A 12,592-nucleotide genomic window follows, 5' to 3' on the forward strand; every position below is an offset into this window, starting at 1 on the left:
AAGACAAAATGAATAAGTTATTAGAAATTAGATAATATTATTAGTTTCAAATAAGTTCTTAAAACATCTTTCTGTAAAACAGCACTATATATTTAAAAAAGAATTAAAGCTTTACAAGAACGCTAATAATTTTGACTTCAACTGTACATGTATGGTTTTTTTTATGATATAAACAAACAGAAAAATATCTAATGCTTTATTTTTATGGAATGAGAACTGTTGGTTCTTTGTAATTGCTCTTAGATACTTTTTATGATGACAGTGCCCAGACAGCAGAATGTCATTTATTATCATTGAATCAACAGTTGGAGAGTTGAAAATTGAACGTTGAGTTTTGATCAGGTTTGCAACCTTAAATAATGTTTTTTCAACGATAAAAAGATTCCTGAACACAGACACAGTGATTAAGTTAACGATACCATTAAGTAATTAATTGAGTGTTATTAATAATTGATGATGAACACCTGCTGTTAACAAGCAGAATCACTGAAGGAGCAGCGCCGTACGACAGAATTTCGCTCACACAAACTCTGGTGTGACCGCAGCTTCACTGAAGAAGCACAAAACTACAACTGACTTCAGTTGCTTTCAAATTAATACATAAAGATATAATTTTATGATTTTCTTTTCATTTATCTTGCACCTTCACTGACTAAAATTGTAGACAAGGTGAAACTAAACAGCCATAGTTGAAATAATATTCTATTAAGCAAAGTGTCCAAATTTGATGAACAATATCTATTATAATCTTATTTTGGACTTCAATCACAGCCGTATATTAAATCAACTGAAATAAAACACAGTAAATCTCTAAACTCTCACCAGAGAATCATTTAACAACTCATCAGCAACTTCACTTATTACTAGCTTGTTTGACTTTATTTCAGACGTCTTCATTTACATTTATTGAGAACTAAAAGTTATAATCGATAAAAATACATGTTCAGGAGTCACCATTATGATGAAGAGTGCTTGCTTTACTTGGTCACTTTGTTTATTCATTCATCATGTTAATTTTGTCTTTGTTGAAGCTCTGTGTTACAGCAAGACTAGCTAAAATCAGTGTGATCGGTGCATCATATTCGATTCACTGATTAAGTCAGTGGTTTAATTCTGTATTGTGATGATAATCATGTGATCATGTGATGCTGCATTATTATTAATCAGGTTTTAAAGACATGCTATCTGGGTGCTGTCATACAGAGATTTCAATCATTAAACAAAAGCATAGAAACTCTAATTCTGGGTACAAAGTAAAATTGTAAAGATGTAAATGTACAGCAGAACTAATAGGACAAATGTAAGGATCGCTTAGAAAAGGATCAAATTGTGCCTAAAACTTTGACCTCTAAATCCCATGTGGATGATTAGAGTCTGTGTTTTGTTCTGATTGGCCTGCTCTTCAGCAGGATTTTACACTCATAAGTGTAAATAAGGAAACAATGGTGTTTGAGGCTCACAGTATGTCATTATCATGTACTGAAATTTTATTATTCAGCTGGTTATTAATCTGAATTACTTAGTATTTATATTTTTGATAGCTCAATAGTTTTAGAATTTTACATGTACCTTTTCTGCTATTTAATTTTTAACATGCAGTCTTTTTGAAGCAAACACTCTTAATGTTATCCTGGAATCTTAGTCTTGGTTAACAGGTACAGTGACAATAGATGAGAGTGAAAGGAATAAAACTGAAAAATAAAACAGCTAGAACAACAGGACTGAAACAGCACCATATAAAAGCACCAGAAAAAATATCTAGAATAATGCAAAGTAAAATTTAAAGCAACAAACAAAACTCTGATATTTCATGATCTCATATTCCATGATTCATTGATTTTTCTTGGGTTTGTCCCTTATTTATCAGAGGTCGCCACTGCAAAATGAGCCACCAACTATTACTATAACCTACAACCACTGAGCTATGGGTCAAAGAAAAAATTCCTTGACCCATAGGAACCCTGCAGTAACTAACTGTACACATTAAGGAAAGCACTAAGTACATTTTGTGTTTGTATTTTGGCCTCATCTGTTTGCCTGTTAATGCATGTATTATCAATTATGCCTCCATTTAGAATAACAGCTCATCCTAACAGCAAATGAGTCTCGGTTAAACTTCACTAAATGAGTCTGAATACATTTAATTATGCAGTTTATGTGTTTGTTGTTCAGTGATTTCATTTCAGACACCTTCATTCTTCATTAAATCCTAATGGCTAATTGAAATCATTCACTTTGCATTTATAGTGTTCCTATTAAGACAAATGTTCAATTAAAACATGGGCAGTAAAATATGTAAGTATACTTATATGCCTATTCAAAGAACAAATTTACCTTTTGGATGAATCTTGCACTGGGATTCAGATTTTCTGTTTTAATTATTTATGGCTGAAATAAAAATCTTAAAAAAGATGTTTTTGTATTTTACATTAAAGATACATTAAAAATACATTAGTAATAATAAAAATGTATTTACATGTTTATTAAATATAGTAAAATCATCCATACATTCTGGACAGGTTATTTGTGGCATCTTGTTTTAATTTATTTCCCATTATAACACTGGATGACGCTACGCTTTCCTACAATAAGCACACATTCTACTGGACATTAAATGTAGGGTTGAACTTAATGAAAGCAGTAAAGACAATAAAATGTAGTAATTTGATATTAAAAAAGTTTTGTTGTTCATGATTTATTTAACAGTCTTGGAAAGCATGTAAATAACCTTCATTTTGTATTAACTTTTGGACTATACGCTTTTTATTGACACTCTTTTCCTTCTGCTGTCATATTATTCTGTACCTGTTTTTCACTAATTGGTCTAGAAACTCCACAATTGTCCACTGCACGCTGTGTGTTTGTGTGTGTGTGTGTGAATCTTCAGCTCCTCCAGCTTCACGCAGAGCCTCACAGATGCAGCAGAGGAAGTTCAGGATCAGGATCTGTTCTCCTCACTTCCTCTGCCACTCCTGCTCTCCTTCTACAAATCATTGACAGCGTTTATCTACACTGAACCTGACAATGCAACCCAAGCCATGACTGCTGGATTCAGATAAGTGTAATGTCACTGGCCACCTGCTCAGTGCAACCAGGGATGGCGCTCAAGATCATCTAAACTGGGCCGATCAGCCGGCGCTGCACTGAGACACCAGAAAATCAGCTGACGGCACTCTGTTACACACAACACCGTCTTCAGAAACACACAACAACACACTTCTGCTCGCTCGCCACACCATCTCTGAATGTGTCTGAATCTCTTACCTGTTGACAAGCTCCTAGGGAAGGTCAGTCTGCTTCTGGACGTGACCCTCCGTGCGCCTCTGAAGGGGAAACAGTCACACAGGATGTTGTAGAGCGTCACTCCTACTGACCAGACTGTAACTGGAGTGGCATTGTAGCGATGTCTGTGAAACCACTCAGGAGGAGCGTATGCTGGAGTGCCTGAGAGACACAAGAAGACCACAAACATCTGCTCAAAATGCTCCAGTACAGACAAATTCCCTTTAGTTGATCAGCAGAAGTTCACAAACATCAACAGAACGTTTCCTTCTGTAGCTCAAACTCACCTGCAAAGTATTTGTAGGCCGATCGCTTCGGCAGATCTCCACAACCGAAGTCCAGCAGCTTGATGTCCTGGGACTGTGTGGAGATCAGCAGGTTCTCTGGCTTGACGTCCCAGTGCAGGACACCGCAGCTCTCACAGTGTTTCAGCACCGGGATCAGCTGCACCAGCACTTTCTTGGCCAGACGCTCATCCAGACAGCCATTCTCCTCACAAAAGCTCTGGAGATCTTGGCAAGGAGCCGGGCGCTCCAGGATCAGGACGTAGCGTCTGGGACGGTCAAACCAGTCCAGCAGCTGCAGGACACTGGGGCAGGCAGGAGCTGAAGTGACTCGGGTCATCAATGCCACCTCCAGCGGCAGCCGACCCTGACCGTCCTGCAGGACATACCCTGCATTATATCCAGGACTGAATCAAACACGGCAAACACAACAGACTTCATAACGCAACTTATAACTTTCAGTCTCTCGTGGCTCTGGTCCTTCGACATGTACTTGATGGCCACCTGCAGACAGAAAAAACAGAGGAAATCACACCTGCCTGATTGTGAAACATGACATTTACTGACAGCATCATTTCTAAAGCATGTCTGAATGACGGAGGGAAGAAAATCTCTTACTGGCAGTCCATCAGACCTGCGGATCCCAGCAAACACTGAGCCAAATCCACCTCGTCCCAGCAGCGGGCCCTTCAGGTACAAGTCTGCAACACAGAAGAGCAGAAATGAAGAACAGAGAGAAAACATGCTGCAGTCTCTTCAATGACAATCATTTCCTAATTGAGCCATAAGATCTGGAAGATGACCTGTGCTGACCTCTGCGAGAGCGTTTGGCCGGTCTCCTGGACGAGGTGGACTGCCTTTTCCTCTTGCTGTTCCTCTGGTCTGTGGATGCAGAATCAGCCAACTGTGAAGGCAGAGGAGCCAAAAATTCAGGAAACTCAGCGGTGCCGTCCCGTGTCCAGAGCTGCAGTCTGGGTGAAAGCAGCACTCCTGCGTCTGGACCGGCTTGATGCTAAAATATAAATCACACACAGCAAACATTTTTAACTGCTCATCTTTCTCACACTTTCAGTCGAGACTTGCAGTTTTTATTGAGCATCTCTGTAGTTTTCCATCATTATAATTGTTTTAAAGAATACATCAAAAACATTGTTTAATAAATCTCTTTTGTTACGTGTTAACTTCTATAATCTTTTTCATATTAGTCAAACATTGTACAGCATCATACAATGACAAACCAATGACAAACAAATCAGAAATCTCAGGATTGACACAGAAATGCTCTGCAAAAGTCGCCTCGTCTCTCAACCAACAGATTGCGATGAGTTTGAATGTTTTTATATGCAGTCAGAATTTATACATAACACGCGTTGCTATAGCAACTACATTTGTAATAAGCGTTACCTTTAGTGCATCCTGACTTATTTTAATTTTTTATTATTATAATTCGTGGAATTTTTCGATTTCTCAAATCTTATTCACAAAAGGGGTATAAAATAGACTTGTTCTCATTAAAAAAACTCTTGTTATAAAATTAAATAACTATATATAACCGATCATTTTTAGGAGTCCAATCAGCTTTCAGCAAAACTTTATTTCGTTATCGTCTATTTGAGCAAGAGAAATTATTTACATTTATCCAAAATCTCACAGGAATTCAAGTGTATAAAGTTTGTGAAAACAAAACAAACGAGCTCAACAATGAATGTACCATGATGAAGAAGTGGACGATGATGAAATTATTCTCCATTCGTGTGATCTACAGGCATCCTAAGCTGCTTTCAGAAAAATGATTGGATTATTTTTCCAAGGAACACATTTTTTGTCGATTATTTACGCTAAGTTTGTTATTATTACCGAATCATGCTAAAGCAGGACATTGTGAAAGATCACGTGACTGACGTCCCTGACGTCACTCATAGCGTGATAAATGTACGGCCAAAGTTGTTTTAATAAATTAATTTAAACAACATTACCTGTATAATAATAAATAATGATGATAATATTAATGATAATAATAATAATAATAATAATAATAATAATAATAATATTAAAACTATTAAAAGTATTAATAAATTAGGCTTTAAGCATTTCGTATGTGATCATGGTGTTATGACGTTGATGGTGTCTGTTATTTCATTATAATGTTAAATAGAAATTAAACTTCAAGAATGCTATAAAAATATTAAAAATATATTTATGCGTATGCATATTTTGTAATGCTGAGGTTCGAGGACAGGTGTTCACATTAGCGTCTTTATTTTTAAGTTGATAGCTTTTATAGATCAGTGTAGTCCTGTTTTCAAACTTTATTCACTCCCATTTCTGTTAGATTTTAGATAAATATAAAGATTTATCTCCTAGTACTAATAGTTGACATTTTTTACAGTCTAATGTGAAGACGCAGTAATGATGAAAGCATTTGGCTTCTTAAAAAATATTGAGAAAAAAAAAACTTTATTTCTTTTTTAATTTCATAACAAGAGCTTTTATTGAGAACTAGTCTGATTTATAGATAGTCTTGACGGATTTTAGATATTTTAAACAAATAACAAATAAACTACAAATGTAGTTGCTATAGCAACGCGTGTTATGATATAAATTCTGACTGCATATAAAAACATTCAAACCCATCACAATCTGTTGGTTGGGAGACGAGGCGATTTTTGCAGAGCATTTCTGTGTGAATCTTGAGATTTCTGAAGCTGTCGAGCATTTCTAAGAGAAGACTTATTAAAACTTGGATTGATTTTAATTTTAGTTCTTGTTTTCTGATTATTTCTTTAAACGCTTTTTTTTGTTTTTGTTTTCAGTTTCACTTGCTTTTGTTCTTATTTTTCTTATTATTTCCTTTGTTTTTAGTTTATTTTCATATTTTATCTGTGTTTTCTTGTTTGGTTTCAGGTTGGAGGAGATTGTCCATGTCCCACATGGGTGAAGAAAGACGAGGTGAGTGTTTTTAATTGCTCATTTGTTTGTCATTGGTTTGTCATTGTATGATGCTGCACGATGTTTGACTAATATGAGAAAGATTATAGAAGTTAACACGTAACAAAAGAGATTTATTAAACAATGTTTTTGATGTATTCTTTAAAACAATTATAATGATGGAAAACTACAGAGATGCTCAATAAAAACTGAGCTGAGAAAAGTGAGCTGTAAAAGTGTTTGCTGTGTGTGATTTATATTGTAGCATCAAGCTGCTCCAGACGCAGGAGTGCTGCTTTTACCCAGACTACACAGACACACGGGACGGCACCGCTGAGCTTTCTGGTTTTTTGGCTCCTCTGCCTTCACATTTGGCTGATTCTGCATCCACAGACCAGAGGAACAGCAAGAGGAAAAGGCGGTCCACCTCGTCCAGGAAACAGGCCAAATGCTCTCGCAGAGGTCAGCACAGCTCATCTTCCAGATCTTATGGCTCAGTGTTTGCTGGGATCCGCAGGTCTGATGGACTGCCAGTAAGAGATTTTCTTCCCTCCGTCATTCAGACATGCTTTAGAAATGTTGCTGTCAGTAAATGTCATGTGTTACAATAAGGCCGGTGTGATTTCCTCTGTTTTTTCTGTCTGCAGGTGACCATCAAGTACTTGTCGAAGGACCAGAGCCACGAGAGACTGAAAGTTGTAAGTTGCGGTATGAAGTCTGTTGTGTTTGCCGTGTTTGATTCAGTCCTGGATATAATGCAGGGTATGTCCTGCAGGACGGTCAGGGTCGGCTGCCGCTGGAGGGGGCATTGATGACTTGCGTCACTTCAGCTCCTGCCTGCCCCAGTGTCCTGCAGCTGCTGGACTGGTTTGACCGTCCCAGACGCTACGTCCTGATCCTGAAGCGTCCGGCTCCTTGCCAAGATCTCCAGAGCTTCTGTGAGGAGAACGGCTGTCTGGATGAGCGTCTGGCCAAGAAAGTGCTGGTGCAGCTAATCGTGGCGCTGAAACACTGTGAGAGCCGCGGTGTCCTGCACCGGGACGTCAAGCCAGAGAACCTGCTGATCTCCAGAGTCCCAGGATATCAAGCTGCTGGACTATTTAGATCTGCTGAAGCGATCGGCCTACAAATACTTTGCAGGTGAGTTTGAGCTACAGAAGGAAACGTTCTGTTGATGTTTGTGAACTTCTGCTGATCAACTAAAGGGAATTTGTCTGTACTGGAGCATTTTGAGCAGATGTTTGTGGTCTTCTTGTGTCTCTCAGGCACTCCTGCACATGCTCCTCCTGAGTGGTTTCGCAGACATCGCTACAATGCCACTCCAGCTACAGTCTGGTCAGTAGGAGTGATGCTCTACAACATCCTGTGTGACTGTTTCCCCTTCTGAGGCACACGGAGGGTCACGTCCAGAAGCAGACTGACCTTCCCTAGGAGCTTGTCAACAGGTAAGAGATTCAGACACATTCAGAGATGGTGTGGCGAGCGAGCAGAAGTGTGTTGTTGTGTGTTTCTGAAGACGCTTTGTGTGTAACAGAGTGCCGTCAGCTGATTCGCTGGTGTCTCAGTGCAGCGCCGGCTGATCGGCCCAGTTTAAATGATCTTGAGCCCTGGTTGCACTGAACAGGTGGCCAGTGACATTACAATTATCTGAATCCAGCAGTCATGGCTTGGGTTGCATTGTCAGGTTCAGTGTAGATAAACGCTGTCAATGATTTGTAGAAGGAGAGCAGGAGTGGCAGAGGAAGTGAGGAGAACAGATCCTGATCCTGAATTTCCTCTGCTGAATCTGTGAGGCTGTGTGTCAAGATGGAGGAGCTGAAGACACACTCACACACACACACACACACACACACACACACACACACACACACACACACACACACACACGCACACACACACACACACACACACACACAGACACTAGTAGAAAAATGTAGAGGTTCTGGACCACTTTGAGAAAAACAGGGCCAGACGCTAAAAAAATCATGACAGCAGCAGGAAAAGAGTGTCAGTAAGAAAAGCAGAAAGTTTTCTTAGATATTAAATAAGTTTAGTAGGGGGTGACAGACATCACTAAATTACACATTCAGTTGTGCTAATATAAAAATAAAGTTTATTTTATACCCAGTTACAGCAGATACTTTGTCATTACTGCTTTCATCTAAATATAAATGTAGCATTTCAAACCACATTTACAGGCCGTTACACCACACAGACGAATGGCAACAAACAAGTCTGTTGGAGTTTGTAGATTCAGTGTTACCCATGTTGGTGTGTTTTGTTGTTGATCTGAGTTGGTTTTCACACCAAACACCCGTGTGAATTGGCCTTAATGTCCAGTAAACTATGTTTATGTAGCGAAGCATCAGCCAATATGTTATTATTGGAAATGACGTGAAACTTGAAGCTGGTTAAACCGGTACAGAATGTATGAATGGCTTTTAATGTATTCTATAAACTTAAAACCAATTCTTCTTATTACTAATGCATTTTAATTGTGTCAGTGACTACATTAACATGTGCACGAATAATGCAATATTTCCAATAATCAGAGTAAGGGCTTAAATGCAACATAACAATTACATGTCAGGAGTTCTGTCTTAATTCTGTTTACATCCAATTTCCAATATTCATATTATTTCCAGAGAACTGGTTATTTTTCTTACTGATGTTATTCACATGTCTCACTTAAGAGCACAAATGACAATTAAAGGGGCCTATCATGCAAAAATTACTTTTATGAGGGATTTACGCACAGTTGTGTGGTGACAGTGTGAGAATCTAGCCAGCCTTTAATGGTAACAATAATTAAAAGGGTGGTCCACAACGATATCAGATTAGTTCATGCATAATGTAGCTGTGTGAACATAAACAACATCGCTGAATGTAATATGCTCAGTTCAATACAAAGGGAAACACTGAGTTAGCTTAGCAAAGCCTACAGCAAAAAAGTTTGGGGACTACAAAAAATACATCCAGGTTAAGGAAGTCATAAACACTTCAGTTTACATGCATACACCCCGCTCACTGAAGGGGTGTGGCCAGGTGCACTGTAATATTATAGCAGAGAAAGCAAAAATCTGTCCAAACGCTGCTATTTATACATCGCTTCTTCTGTTTCTGTATTTGGGCTTCCAAAGGACACGACACATATAGAGAAGTGCCTACAATTTCACTTTAATTATATTTCAGATAGTTATTAAAAAAAGTTATAGCTCTAGCATTGCCAAAGGACAGCTTCCAGAGCTTTCAGTGCAGTATTCGGCTAAAAACTGCTCAAAGCAGAAACAGTTCCAACCATAATAGCTGTGAATTGTGAGCCACAACCTGTAAGTATTTTATTTGATAAAACGATCTATTACTTGCATCGTTCTAGCGATAACGATATGTTGTAGCAAGGACTTAAACAGGGATGTAAACCACATGAAATGCTGTTTGGCACTGTAAAAAATTTAGCTACAAATTCATATTTATCTGTCAAACCCCTGTAAACACCTGCAGTTGTCACCAGCGCTGCAGTGTCTCTCTATGCAGCCGCTTTCAGTAGAGAGCATGAGGTTTAGAGAGCAAGCAAATACATCTTACTGTGTACTTCAAATGAGGCTGATATGTTTGTGGTTTGTGTCGGCTCATGCATATGATCTGTTTTTTTTTTTTTTTTTGCTGTGTCTCTCTGGGCTAAAGCGGGCCATACCTGCATGCTGTGGTGATTCACATAACATTAACACGAAAGCAGACTTCATTCACCCCAAAGGAAATCATATTTACACTGTATCCCTATATACAGTAGAACCAATCATATTACTCCAGTTCTGTCAGTATTGCATTGGCTCTCTTTCAAACATCCCTTGAGGGAGCTTCTGAGGTACAACAGCCTCTCATGTCCACTACGCTCAATTGATTCTGGACAATTGATTATTCCTAGAATATCAGTATCAACTGTAGGTGGTAGATCCTTTTCATATCTGGTGCCTAAATCCTGTAACAGCCTTCTTAGCACAGAGTTTAAATCTAGATCAAACTTGTTCCAGGAGGGCCGGTGTCCTGCAGAGTTTAGCTCCAACCCTAATCAAACACCCCTGAAGAAACCAACCAAAGTCTTGCTTGGTATACTTGAAGCTTTTAGGCAGGTGCGTTGAGGCAAGTTTGAGATAAACTCTGCAGGGACACCTGCCCACCCGGACCAAGACTGATGATTCCTGCACTAGCATATACATAAAACACAAATGTGTAACCTTGTAATCTCAAACTTTTTTGTTTGGCTGCATTAATCAGCACAACCGAAGTTAGGAACACTTCCCAAAAGGGTTTGAATTGCATCTATGCTCATGTTAGTCGGTCTGTTTCCCCTTATCCCAAGGTTCACATAATTGTCGATCTGGTCCGTATCCAGAGCAGATGATTGTCGATCTGGTCCGTATCCAGAGCAGATGGTCATCGATGAGTCAAGAGCTCATCCCTGCAAAGATCCCAGTGACAGACAAGTCTCTGCATTGATTCCATTTACTAGTCTGAACACCTACCCAATGACCTACTAGGATCTGCATCTTCTCCACAATGAATTGTACGCAAGCCCTCTAACTCCTAGACTGCAGCTCTGCCCTTGATAGAGGAGAAATGGTTACCCCGACAGAACCTGGCTTCTCCCAAAAGTTTGTTCTCCTCTTCCAACAATTGGTGAAGTTTTGGTTCCTTGCCACTGTCATCCCTGACTTTATTAACCAAACTATAGTCAACTCAACTTAACTTGTAACTTGTAAAGGTTGTATTAAACTCAACAGAATCAGTTTTAATTAAACTAGAACTACACCAGCATTTTACTTTTGCCTGCCTAATTTTCTGGAATGTTCCTTGAAGTCTGTTTGAAATCCAAAATTATTTTGCAATATGAATGTCTGTCTCCTACTCAATATTCTGTTTTAGTTAAAAGTATGTCAAATAAAACTGAAATAAAAGTCTAAGCAACTCACAGTTCATGCAGACTTTAAGCATTGTTCCATTGTATTATTCAACTGTAAATGTTGTTTTTACAGTGCTCTCCGGTTGCATTAAATGCACATTCAAAGACACAATATGCTGGTTCAGGAAGCTTGCTGAATCAGCAGTGAAATATGATTTATTTTTTATTAATAATAATATTGGTTCTATTCACACAGTTTACATAAAATCAGTAAGAATAACCGTGGAGTTAGACAGCAGAGCACTTGAGCATGACAAACTCATGATTATGAATTAAGATTTGGGACACAGTTGGCAGTATTTAGATATTTAGGTATACAACTTTCTGTAAAAAATCAGCCAAATCGCTTTAAAAGTCTATAATGATTCCTATAATTCGGAATCTGTTGTTTGTATTATTCAATAGTGGATGTCAATAAATGTTAATTTATTTGTATATGTGATCAGAGTTGGAAAGTCCCGTAAATATTTGTCAGGAAAAGGGTTTTCCAAACCCCCAACATCCTCTAAAGTCCTCAGGTAATGAAGATGGAAACATTTGCTTAATCCACCAAATAGGAGGTGCAATAATGACATAACTGAGCCTAATAGGGGAAAGATCAAACTTACAGTATACTATAATTAGATGAAACTGTATTTGGAAAAAAAAATCCTATTTTGCCTGATTACTGTAGTTTCCAGCAATGCAAAAAAAAATTGTGACAGTAATGCTTACAAAGTACACCAAATAATTTTACTAATTCAATACAACAACAAAATGCACCTAATACAACCAGTAGCGACAGATCATTAAGAGGCACCAAATACATATTGTTCTCTCAATATACATGTACACAACAAATGTAGGCTGATTTCAACACAAACACACACAGAAGACACACTAATAAATAATAGTGTAAAATGCAAGTATGGAAATAACCCATCTAACTTTAAAGCGTTAGTGCAGTTCATAGGATCTAGGGTTGATTGGGTAATATATTAAATAACTTCAAACAATGGGGTAAAAAAGATGCTTAAACATGGTCTCTTCACAAAACTGTCACTTTCTGGAAATACACAGAACTGGAAGAAAACTGGGGCCTGTACCACAAAGGTAGCTCAGCTTTAATCTCTCTGTTGCCATGTTATCTTACACATGC

The 12,592-nt window shown here is 38.3% G+C and overlaps 2 pseudogenes; one reads left to right on the plus strand and one right to left on the minus strand.

Moving 5' to 3' along the window:
* Nucleotides 1-3,082: 3,082 nt before the first annotated feature.
* Nucleotides 3,083-4,665, minus strand: LOC130236720 (serine/threonine-protein kinase pim-3-like; annotated as a pseudogene).
* Nucleotides 4,666-6,496: 1,831 nt separating this feature from the next.
* LOC130236721 (serine/threonine-protein kinase pim-3-like) lies at nt 6,497-8,114 on the plus strand (annotated as a pseudogene).
* Nucleotides 8,115-12,592: the final 4,478 nt, after the last annotated feature.

The sequence above is a fragment of the Danio aesculapii genome, chromosome 10 (assembly GCF_903798145.1).
Source record: "Danio aesculapii chromosome 10, fDanAes4.1, whole genome shotgun sequence".
NCBI classification, from domain to species: Eukaryota; Metazoa; Chordata; class Actinopteri; order Cypriniformes; family Danionidae; genus Danio; species Danio aesculapii.